At 37.4% G+C, this 9937-nt stretch overlaps 1 long non-coding RNA gene across 1 annotated transcript; it reads right to left on the reverse strand.

Moving 5' to 3' along the window:
* Nucleotides 1–5883: 5883 nt before the first annotated feature.
* On the reverse strand, nucleotides 5884–9590 carry LOC125801759 (uncharacterized). The gene is made up of 2 exons (XR_007438921.1): nucleotides 9134–9590; nucleotides 5884–5982 (listed from the first exon to the last, which is right to left on the reverse strand). It is a non-coding gene; the product is annotated as an uncharacterized LOC125801759 (long non-coding RNA).
* Nucleotides 9591–9937: the final 347 nt, after the last annotated feature.

Consider the following 9937-nt stretch of genomic DNA (forward strand, 5'->3'; position numbering starts at 1 on the left):
CTCACTAGCTTTAGTTCTCTCCCCGGTAACATTAGTATTTTAGCTTGCTCATCACTAAGATTAGCTAGTTTCTCACTAGCTTTAGTTGTCTTTCCAGTAACATTAGTGTGTTAGCTAGCTCATCACTAACGTTAGCTAGCTCTTCACTAAGATTAGGTAGTTTGACACTAGCTTTAGTTCTCTTCGCGGTAACATTAGTGTGCTAGCTAGCTCATTGCTAAGGGTAGCTAGCTCATCACTAGCTTTAGTTCTCTCCCCTGTAACATTAGTATTTTAGCTAGCTCATCACTAAGGTTAGCTAGCTCATCACTAAGACTAGCTAGCTCTTCACTAGCTTTAGTTCTCTCCCTGGTAACATTAGTGTGCTAGCTAGCTCATTTCTAAGGGTAGCTAGCTTGTCACTAGCCTTTTCTCCACAGTAACATTAGTATTTTAGCTAGCTCATCACTAAGGTTAGCTAGCTCTTCACTAGCTTTAGTTTTCTCCAACGTAGTATTAGTATTTTAGCTAGCTCATCACTAAAAATAGCTAGCTCATCACTAACGTTAGCTAGCTCTTCACCAAGATTAGGTAGTTTGTCACTAGCTTTAGTTCTCTTCGCGGTAACATTAGTGTGCTAGCTAGCTCATTGCTAAGGGTAGCTAGCTCATCACTAGCTTTAGTTCTCTCCCCTGTAACATTAGCATTTTAGCTAGCTCATCACTAAGGTTAGCTAGCTCATCACTAAGATTAGCTAGCTCTTCACTAGCTTTAGTTCTCTACCTGGTAACATTAGTGTGCTAGCTAGCTCATTTCTAAGGATAGCTAGCTCGTCACTAGCTGTAGTTTTCTCCCTGGTAACATTAGTATTTTAGCTAGCTCATCACTAAGGTTAGCTAGCTCTTTACTAGCTTTAGTTTTCTCCACCGTGTACTAGTATTTTAGCTAGCTCATCACTAAAAATAGCTAGCTTATCACTAAGATTAGCTTGCCCTCACTAGCTTTAGTTTTCTTCCCTGGTAGCATTAGTATTTTATCTAGCTCATCACTAAGGTTAGCTAGCTCTTCACCTGCTTTAGTTCTCTCCCCAGTAACATTAGTGTGCTAGCTAGCTCATTGCAAAGGGTAGCTAGCTCTTCACTAGCTTTAGTTCTCTCCCCGGAAACATTAGTGTGTAAGCTATCTCATCACTAGGATTAGCTAGCTCATTGCAATGGTTAGCTAGCTTATCGCTATGGAAATTTAATGCTGCTAATGATAGTTATCTCGCTAGTTTGCACTTACTTCTCCTTGTGCTTTCTTTCTAGATGTCTGGAAAAAATTAATCATGGTCCCCGAGTCCACCTCACCCCGAGACAATACCGTTTCCAAACAAGGTTGAGTCTGAGACGAGACAGAGACCACATGTTTTTTGGCTTCGAAACCAAGACCAGACTCGAGTACTACAACATTAGTGGGTGGTAATGCCTTCTTTGATGTACAGTGTTCCTGGTCACCATTCCCATGTGACATAGTGGATCAAGGAATGTTAAATGTTCAAGCAACTTCGAAAATGGAATGTCCCATCCATCTGGCACCCACTATGAGTTGTTCAGCATCACTCACAAGATAACACCTCACAATGTATACAGGTGTGGGCGTTCCCAAGCCATTTAGAAGCCCCTGAGGTAATGCTTTTTTTTATTATCAAGTTACATACTACTCTTAAGTAGTCTCATGTCAGTGCATTGAACTTTACAACTATATTTAACCCTTTAAACCCCAACAGGTTCATACTATGTGTGCTTGAGCCCACTGCAATTCTTCACACTCATAATACAAGACAATTGTGTTGTTACCTTTTTACTTTTTTGCCCCCACACCCCTTCAGTTCTGCCCTATTCCTTCACCCTCCCAGAGAGTGGCTCTGCACGGCGTGCCGGTTTATTTTCAGATGTTAATGTATGCATTTTAAAGACTCCCTGCGTTTGAAGCGAGCAGGGGTTACCCACGCAGAGATACGCGTGCAGCGTTTGAAGTCAGTGCATGCTCTGCCTCTTTCTCCCTCTCTCTCTTTCTTTCTCTCTCTCTATCTCTCTCTCTCTCTTCTGCTCGCTCGTTATATGCATGAATAATGGATCAGGGATTAGGAATTTATAATGCTCTTGTTTTCACCTTCCGCAGAGCCGTACATTCGTTTTCTCGCATACACCTGTGTTGGCCTGCAAACCAAAAACTCATTATGGCAGGGGGTCCCCCGGCGGGGCAACAGTAGAAGCCGCAGCCCGGGCCAGGACCAATCAGCAAGCTGGAGGAGGAATAAGCAGGAAGAAGATGATGATGTTCAGACAGTCTTTTCACAAACTTAAAACAATCAAACAGTGAGAGAAAGATGTGAAAATGTGAATACATGCATCTGTGTAGTTCTTCCAGATTCCCAAACATAACCCAGACTGAAATGTTAGAACCTGGATGCCTGGATTTTCACAGCAGCATTACACTGTATTATATAGTCCTAATAATAATAATAATAATAATAATAATAATAATAATAATATGAGATTAAAATTACAGTTCAAACTGTGGGCTTTAAGAATTGCAGCATAAAATAAATTTCGAGACATTCCTACTGGATTAAATTCGCACCACTACTGTGAAGCTGTAAAAACTACACTCACTGTAGATTCATACTGGATTAGAATCGAACCACAATTATTACTGACTAGCTATAAAAAACATAATGCAAATTCATACTGGATTGCACTCACTGTAGTTTCACTGTCTGTCTGTGAAAAATAAACTAATTGAAGATTTATACTGGAATAAAATATAAAATCAAAACATAATTATTACTCTCTAGCTGTAAAAACTACAATGCAGATTTATACTGGAATAAAATCGCACCACATTTATATTTTCCAGCTGTAAAAGCTACACTCACTGTAGATTCATACTGGATTGAAATCAAACCATAATTATTACTGTCTAGCTGTAAAAAAAATGCACTCACTGCAGATTCATACTGGATTAAAATCAAAGCACAATTATTACTATGTAACGATAAAAACATCATGCAGAATCACACTGCATTACACTCACTGCAGATTCATTCAGGATTAAAATCAGAACACAGTTATTATTGTCTAGATGTAAAAACTACAATGCAGATTCATACTGTATTACACTTATTGTAGATTCATACTGGACTAAAATCATACCACAGTTATTACTGTCTCTCTGTGAAAAATAAACTCAATGTAGATTCATACTGGATTAAAATGAAAACACAATTATTACTATCTAGCTGTAAAAAACTACACTCACTGCAGATTCATAATGGATTAAAAACAATCCATAGTTTGTATTGTCTATCTATGAAAACTAGATCAACATCACATACCAATTACAGTTTTTCTCAATTGGTTTGGCTCATTTCTTGAAACTGAGATGACATTCCTATAACTAAAAGGTAAATTGGCCAAACAGACTTACAGTTCTTCACAACACTTCAGATAACCAGCAAAATGTCATATGTCTCCCAAAACGTTCATTCTTGCTTCAAAATGAAGTCTTTCTCCCATATAAATAGTCAGTACCATAAAAATGGCATAGATCCTTCTCAATTGCTTTGGCACATTTTCATTAATTTTGTCCATCTGTCAAAATAAACTGGACGGTGCAGCAAAACTACATGGATCCTCATCACTGCTCATATCGCTCCAAAAACAATTTACCCACGTGTCAAAACTGATTTCCTTTCTCACACAAATCATCAGTGCCCCCAAAATGCATTGTCCCTTTGGCATTGTGTAAGTACTGCAAGTCAAAATGCTTAGATGTTTTGTCTTTATGGCAGAGGTCTAGCTAAAGGAATACAATGTTCACACCACACACACTGCACTCAATCTGCTGAGGAAAGTGTAACTATTTTTATTTACAAGTACATTTTTACACATTACTGTAGGTAGAAAGAAAAGAAAATACTAAGGAAAATGTATCAAATATACTATGTATACAAATGACAAAAACCTGCAAAAACAAAACAAAATACATTACAGTAGGTAAAAAAATAGTCAAGCATCACAAATGCAATACAGTAACATTCTGACTACTCTGTGTCACTCCCCTCTCTCCATCACCTTCCTGGCCATCCATCCGCTGCAGTCTGTTTGGCCATAAATTCTCATCAACATTGCATCTGATATGTTCTTTAGCAATGCACTGTGGGAAGAATGCCTGAGCCATCCTCTACACTGATCGCCACAGGACTATATGATCATTATATAATCACAGGACTATATCATCGTTATATAATCACAGGACTAGCATCAAAGAACTAGCACCAGGCCAAGATGTATACAGTGGATAGAAAAAGTCTACACACCCCTGTTCAAATGGTAGGTTTTTGTGATGTAAAAAAAATTACAATAAGACAAATAATTTCTACCTATAATGTGACCTATAACCTGTACAATGCAATTGAAAAACAAACAGAAATCTTTCAGGGAGGTGAAGTAAAAATAAACAACTGAGATATTGAGGTTGCATAAGTGTGCACACCCTTTTATAACTAGGGGTGTTGCTGTGTTCAAATTTAACCAATAACCTTCAAACTCACTTTAAATTGGAGTCAGCACACACCTGTCAACAATTAAAGTGCCTCTGATCAACTCCAAATAAAGTTTAACTGTTCTAGTAGGCTTGTCCTGATATTTTGTAGCATCTTTCAGCACAAGCCATGGTCCACAAAGAGATGCCAGAGCATCAGAGGTATCTCATTATTCATAGATATCAGTCAAGTGAAGGCTACAAAAGTCATTAAATATACCATGGAACACTTTGAAGACTGTCATCATCAAGTGGAGAAAACATGGCACAACAAGACATTACCAAGAACAAGACATTTGACAAAAATTGATGATAAGACAAGAAGAAAATTGGTCAAGGAGGCTGCCAAGAGGCCGACAGCAGCACTGAAGGAGCTGCAAGAATTTCTGGCAAGTACTGGCTGTGTAGTACATGTGACAACAATCTGCCGACTTCTTCATATGTCTGTGCAAAACAAACATCCAGAAAACATCTAAGCTCTACTTAATTTTCCAAAAATTCATCTGATATCTACCAAACGCATGTGGGAAATGTGTTATGGTTTAATGAAACCAAGGTTAAACGTTTTGGACATAATTCCAAAAGGTATATTAGGCGCAAAAGCAACACTGCTCGTCACCAAAAGAACAGAATACCTACAGTGAAGCATGGTGGTGGCAGCATCATACTTTGGGGCTGTTTTTCTTCAGCTGGAACTGGGGCTTTATTCAGGGTGGACGGAATTTTGAACAGTTCCAAATACCAGTCAGTATTGGCAAAAACCTTCGGCCTCTGGTAGAAAACTGAAGATGAAAAGGAACTTCATCTTTCAGCACAACAATGACACAAAGGACACATCTAAATCAACAAAAGAATGGCTTCAGCGGTATAAGATTAAGGCTTTGGAATGGCCCAGCCTGAATCCAGACCTGAATCCCATTGAACATCTGTGGGGTAATCTGAAGAGGGCTGGGCACAGGAGATGCCCTCACATTTTGTCAGATTTTGAGCAGTTATGCAAAGAAGAGTGGGCAAATTTTGCCACATCAAGATGTGTCACGCTGATAGGTTCCTACCCAAAAAGACTGAGTGCTGTAATAAATGCAAAAGATGTTGCAACAAAGTATTAGTTATATGTATTTAACCAGGTGATTTTAAGTTTTTTGTTTTATATTTTTTCGCTGTAAAGATTTATGTTTGTTTTTCAATTGCATTGTACAGGTTATAGGTCACATTAAATGTGAAAAAAGTTATGAAATTATTTGTCTTGCTTTAATTTTTTTACAACACAAAAACCTGGCATTTGAACAGGGGTGTGTAGACTTTTTATATCCACTGTATATAGAGCAATGCCAGCATTCAAAATAATAGACAACAAACTGATGGATTGGTCACCAGTAATGTGGGACACTCATTTTCGTCAAAACCTGCTTTCACCTGTTACCTACTCACCTGATTGTAATGAATTTATGAAATGTTCCAAAATATGTGTTCTGTATTGTATTACAATTTCTTAATTCATTTTGAGAATTGAGCAGACTATTCTGCAGATGATGACTTATATGATGAAATTGTGCTGACATGTTTTGAAGAGAACAACCATTACACTGAGAACTAACCAATTAAGATAGATCAACAAGATGCATTCTTTTGGAAAATGTACTAAATGTAGGATGATTGTGTGAAGTGTAGGCTAATTGTACAAAACCATTTGCAAAGATGTACTAAGTGCTTGAGACATGTACAAAGCATTTGAAATGTGATGAAAGCAATGAGAAATGCCATTCTGTTATGAGAAACTGCAAGTTAGTTTGGGAATTTGTCCATGTTATTTTGAGAATGTCATCTCAGTTTCAAGAAATGAGCCAAACCAATGGAGAAAAACTGTAAGATAGATCAACAAGATGCATTCTTTTGGAGAATGTACTAAATGTAGGACGATTGTGTTAAGTGTAGGCTACTTGTACAAAACCATTTGCAAAGATGTACTAAGTGCTTGAGACATGTACAAAGCATTTGAAATGTGATGAAAGCAATGAGAAATGCCATTCTGTTATGAGAAACTGCAAGTTAGTTTGGGAATTTGTCCATGTTATTTTGAGAATGTCATCTCAGTTTCAAGAAATGAGCCAAACCAATGGAGAAAAACTGTAAAATGAATAAAGGATTTGTGTTTATAGCATGGTTGTGCTAGAGATGTTGCATCCTGTCTTGTAGGACAGAAATGAATGCATCCATCCTATTACAGTTTTTCTCAATTGGTTTGGCTCATTTCTTGAAACTGAGATGACATTCCTATAACTAAAAGGTAAATTGGCCAAACAGACTTACAGTTCTTCACAACACTTCAGATAACCAGCAAAATGTCATATGTCTCCCAAAACGTTCATTCTTGCTTCAAAATGAAGTCTTTCTCCCATATAAATAGTCAGTACCATAAAAATGGCATAGATCCTTCTCAATTGCTTTGGCACATTTTCATTCATTTTGTCCATCTGTCAAAATAAACTGGACGGTGCAGCAAAACTACATGGATCCTCATCACTGCTCATATCGCTCCAAAAACAGTTTACCCACGTGTCAAAACTGATTTCCTTTCTCACACAAATCATCAGTGCCCCCAAAATGCATTGTCCCTTTGGCATTGTGTAAGTACTGCAAGTCAAAATGCTTAGATGTTTTGTCTTTATGGCAGAGGTCTAGCTAAAGGAATACAATGTTCACACCACACACACTGCACTCATTCTGCTGAGGAAATTGTAACTAATTTTATTTACAAGTACATTTTTACACATTACTGTAGGTAGAAAGAAAAGAAAATACTAAGGAAAATGTATCAAATATACTATGTATACAAATTACAAAAACCTGCAAAAACAAAACAAAATACATTACAGTAGGTAAAAAAATAGTCAAGCATCACAAATGCAATACAGTAACATTCTGACTAGTCTGTGTCACTCCCCTCTCTCCATCACCTTCCTGGCCATCCATCCGCTGCAGTCTGTTTGGCCATAAATTCTCATCAACATTGCATCTGATATGTTCTTTAGCAATGCACTGTGGGAAGAATGCCTGAGCCATCCTCTACACTGATCGCCACAGGACTATATGATCATTATATAATCACAGGACTATATCATCGTTATATAATCACAGGACTAGCATCAAAGAACTAGCACCAGGTCAAGATGTATACAGTGGATAGAAAAAGTCTACACACCCCTGTTCAAATGGTAGGTTTTTGTGATGCAAAAAAAATTACAATAAGACAAATAATTTCTACCTATAATGTGACCTATAACCTGTACAATGCAATTGAAAAACAAACAGAAATCTTTCAGGGAGGTGAAGGTAAAAATAAACAACTGAGATATTGAGGTTGCATAAGTGTGCACACCCTTTTATAACTAGGGGTGTTGCTGTGTTCAAATTTAACCAATAACCTTCAAACTCACTTTAAATTGGAGTCAGCACACACCTGTCAACAATTAAAGTGCCTCTGATCAACTCCAAATAAAGTTTAACTGTTCTAGTAGGCTTGTCCTGATATTTTGTAGCATCTTTCAGCACAAGCCATGGTCCACAAAGAGATGCCAGAGCATCAGAGGTATCTCATTATTCATATATCAGTCAAGTGAAGGCTACAAAAGTCATTAAATATACCATGGAACACTTTGAAGACTGTCATCATCAAGTGGAGAAAACATGGCACAACAAGACATTACCAAGAACAAGACATTTGACAAAAATTGATGATAAGACAAGAGGAAAATTGGTCAAGGAGGCTGCCAAGAGGCCGACAGCAGCACTGAAGGAGCTGCAAGAATTTCTGGCAAGTACTGGCTGTGTAGTACATGTGACAACAATCTGCCGACTTCTTCATATGTCTGTGCAAAACAAACATCCAGAAAACATCTAAGCTCTACTTCATTTTCCAAAAATTCATCTGATATCTACCAAACGCATGTGGGAAAATGTGTTATGGTTTAATGAAACCAAGGTTAAACGTTTTGGACATAATTCCAAAAGCAACACTGCTCGTCACCAAAAGAACAGCATACCTACAGTGAAGCATGGTGGTGGCAGCATCATACTTTGGGGTAATCTGAAGAGGGCTGGGCACAGGAGATGCCCTCACATTTTGTCAGATTTTGAGCAGTTATGCAAAGAAGAGTGGGCAAATTTTGCCACATCAAGATGTGTCACGCTGATAGGTTCCTACCCAAAAAGACTGAGTGCTGTAATAAATGCAAAAGATGTTGCAACAAAGTATTAGTTATATGTATTTAACCAGGTGATTTTAAGTTTTTTGTTTTATATTTTTTCGCTGTAAAGATTTATGTTTGTTTTTTAATTGCATTGTACAGGTTATAGGTCACATTAAATGTGAAAAAAGTTATGAAATTATTTGTATCTTGCTTTAATTTTTTTACAACACAAAAACCTGGCATTTGAACAGGGGTGTGTAGACTTTTTATATCCACTGTATATAGAGCAATGCCAGCATTCAAAATAATAGACAACAAACTGATGGATTGGTCACCAGTAATGTGGGACACTCATTTTCGTCAAACCCTGCTTTCACCTGTTACCTACTCACCTGATTGTAATGAATCTATGAAATGTTCCAAAATATGTGTTCTGTATTGTATTACAATTTCTTAATTCATTTTGAGAATTGAGCAGACTATTCTGCAGATGATGACTTATATGATGAAATTGTGCTGACATGTTTTGGAGAGAACAACCATTACACTGAGAACCAACCAATTAAGATAGATCAACAAGATGCATTCTTTTGGAAAATGTACTAAATGTAGGATGATTGTGTTAAGTGTAGGCTACTTGTACATAACCATTTGCAAAGATGTACTAAGTGCTTGAGACATGTACAAAGCATTTGAAATGTGATGAAAGCAATGAGAAATGCCATTCTGTTATGAGAAACTGCAAGTTAGTTTGGGAATTTGTCCATGTTATTTTGAGAATGTCATCTCAGTTTCAAGAAATGAGCCAAACCAATGGAGAAAAACTGTAAAATACTGTTTCAGGGCAGCATGTGTGAATGATGCAAAGCCTGATCTGGCTTTCAGACTTTTTTGTTTGGCATTGCCCATTAAAGCACCTGTAAAAAGTGTTACAAGCAACGGTCCAGATCAAAGGACCAAAAATTGTCCAGAACAAAAGAGTTGGTCTTAGTCTGTACTGTCTGTAGTGTAAACGTACTTTTCTAGACTTTTTTGGTTCAGATTTTCAGACCAATTACACAAATTTGAGGCTGTCTATCATTACCCATTAAACAACTGAAGAAGAAAAAGAATGTGCACCACTTAATGCAGCAGTATGGATGCAAATGCATATGCTGGTGATGTCTGTATCTACTGTAACT

The sequence above is a fragment of the Astyanax mexicanus genome, chromosome 4, assembly GCF_023375975.1.
Source record: "Astyanax mexicanus isolate ESR-SI-001 chromosome 4, AstMex3_surface, whole genome shotgun sequence".
NCBI classification, from domain to species: domain Eukaryota; kingdom Metazoa; phylum Chordata; class Actinopteri; order Characiformes; family Acestrorhamphidae; genus Astyanax; species Astyanax mexicanus.